General features: G+C 38.0%; 1 pseudogene; it reads left to right on the forward strand.

Annotated features, from left to right (window-relative positions):
- The first annotated feature begins 1,447 nt into the window (after positions 1–1,447).
- LOC132267945 (small nucleolar RNA R71) lies at positions 1,448–1,546 on the forward strand (annotated as a pseudogene).
- Positions 1,547–2,808: the final 1,262 nt, after the last annotated feature.

Below are 2,808 nucleotides of genomic sequence, written 5' to 3' on the forward strand. Positions count from 1 at the left end.
TGTTATGTTGCAAAATTGAGCTTACTTGCTCGGTCAAAACCACTTTTCTTGGTGCTTGGCTTTTGTTCTTCAGCTTTTGGGTGCACAAGTCTTTCAAGAATTTGGCATAAGCCGGAATTTGCTTGATTGCATCCAAAAGTGGAAGATTAACTTTCACTTGCCTAAACATTTCCATAATTTCATTGGTTTTTACCTTTTGCTTATCTTTTGAAATGGATCCTTTTAAGGCATCCGGAAATAGAACTTTTGTTCAAACACTTTTTCAGAATTTTCTTTTGAACTCTCTTCAACACAAGAAGTTTTCAAATCATTTTTCAGCAAAACTTTTTCAACATCATTTTTCAAAACTTCTTTTTTAAACACATTTTTCAAGAGTTTTTCATTCACAAGATCATGTATATGCAATGAAGGAGGAATGGGATGTGAAACGGGACGGGTGACAACTTGAGGTTGCACCGGTTCACTCTCTTCATTGGACATTTTAACTTGATTGTCCACAATCCTACCACTCCGCAAGGTAGTCATTGCATTAACATATTCAATGGTGTGGCCTTCCGATGAAGAATGGGTTTCCATAACACATTGTTGCTTAGGTGGGGCATTAATAGGCATCTTTCCCTTCTCTCTTGCATTGAGAGTGCTTGCTATTTGCCCTACTTGGGTTTCTAGCTTCGTAATAGATTAAGAGTGAGAATGAAGCAATTGAGTGTTAGCCTCTAAAGTGCCCAAAGCATTTAAAACTTTTTCTTCAAAAGCGGAACTTCTAGTATTTCCTTAGGAATAAGATTAGTTGGGAAAATGAGAATTAGCAAATTGATTCCCTTGTGATTGATAAGGTCTATAACCTTGGGATCCTTGGTTTTGAAGTGGAGGTGGAATGTACTTCCTTTGAAAACTGCCTTGGGAAGGGTTTGAGCCCTCTCCTTGGTTTTTCCAAGAGAAATTCGGATGATTCCTCCAGCTTGGATTATAATGAGTACCATAAGGATTGTTCCCTTGGTTCACAAAAGCTGCATTGACTTGTTCATTAGGTTCATTTTGCACTTGTCCGTGAGGACAATGAGAAGTAGAATGAAGAACACTAGAACAAGTCATACATGTTTCATTTGATGCACGATGAGAATGGTTAGGGAAGGAAGATACTTGGTTCGTCGAGTTTTGGTTAATAAAAAATTGATCAAACCTTTGAGATAAAGACTTCATTTCGGCGGCTATTTCATTTGAATGGTCGACTTGATGTAAGCCAACACTCTTCATACCTTATGAATTTCTATCATTCTTGGATGATAATGTTCTATGCAAAGAATTTTCACTCATGCTCTCATAAAGATGCCACACGTCATTCTCATGCCTATCGATGTATGAGCCACCCATGGAAGCATCAACCATACCCTTATAGTTGTCCGATAAGCTCTCAAAGAAATATTGAACTAATTGCCATTTGGGCATGTCATGATGTGGACGCTTCCTAAGTAATTCATTGAAGCGTTCCCATGCCTCATGGAACGTTTCTCAATCCCCATGTGAAAATTCTCGAATTGAGGTTCTCATGGCATTGGTCTTAGAAACCGTCAAGAACTCTTGTTGCATTTCTGCCCAAGAAGTGATTAAAAAAGGCCTAAGATTGTTAAACCAATACTTTACCTTGTTTTTTAAAGTGAATGGAAAAAGTTTGAGTCTTAAAACCTCTTCCGGCATGTTCGTATATTTTACGGTGGAACATACTTCAAGAAACTCATCCAAATACTTGTAAGGTTCTTTACTTGGAAGTCCATGATAGTTATGAAGCATTTGAATGGTTTGTGGCTTAATTTCATAATGATGTGCTCTAAATGGAGGCAATTGAATGCATGTAGGTGCATTATACTCATTAGGCACATAATTGTCTCTTAAAGCAAGAGGTGGATTAGCTACTTGAGATGCAACATGAACACCTTTGTAATGACCCACTCCACCACATGGTATGATATTGTCCGCTTTGGGCCTGAGCCCGCACGGTTTTGCCCTTGGGTTTCACCCCAAAGGGCCTCATATCAATTGGATAAAGGATACCTTGTTGGTCTATGTGACCAAGGTCCTCAATATGATCATTATTATTGTCATCCATTGATAGATTGGTTCTATTTGAACTTCCTCTTCCCCTAGGATTTTTAGCTTGAATGCTCCTTTGCTTGCTTCCTCTCCAACAATACACCTAGTCAAGTAAGAACAACACAATAAGTAACCAAAAAGAAAAATAAAAATAAAGTAAAGACGCGATCAAAAGAGTACTAATCCTAATTGATTCCACAAATCCGACGTTGCCTAATCAAATCAATCCCCGACAACGGCGCCAAAATTTGATGAGGCCACTTAATATACGCCAAAATAATGTAGTGAATGTGCGGTTCAAGAAAAGCCTTTTGGGTCAAGTTTAAATTTATAAAAACCACTACCAACACTACTACAAACGTAGCAAGGGTGAGTAGGGATCGTCCCAAGGGATTATGAGAGTCGAACAAGGTTGTGAAATTGCTATTAGGGCTAGTAGGTCGAGTGATTAAACAATTGGTTGGTTGATTGATTAGACTAGAGAGCAACTAAATTAAACTAAGTGATAACAAAAGAATGCAATTAAGAGTAAGTAAGAGAGAGAAGAGTCTTGGGGTTTAGAGATCACCACCAAGCAATGCATTTTTATACCATTGACAAGTGATTAATGAGGGCAAATGGTGTGTTGCAATATTTGTATGTGTGTGTTTGGTTGATTCAACAAGCAAGGATGACTAGTTAAGCATGTATTGTCTAAACATTATGTGAAAGGCACAA

Source organism: Cornus florida, unplaced genomic scaffold, assembly GCF_030987335.1.
Source record: "Cornus florida cultivar Cherokee Brave unplaced genomic scaffold, ASM3098733v1 CherokeeBrave_3.0.0_Hap2_Chr07, whole genome shotgun sequence".
NCBI classification, from domain to species: domain Eukaryota; kingdom Viridiplantae; phylum Streptophyta; class Magnoliopsida; order Cornales; family Cornaceae; genus Cornus; species Cornus florida.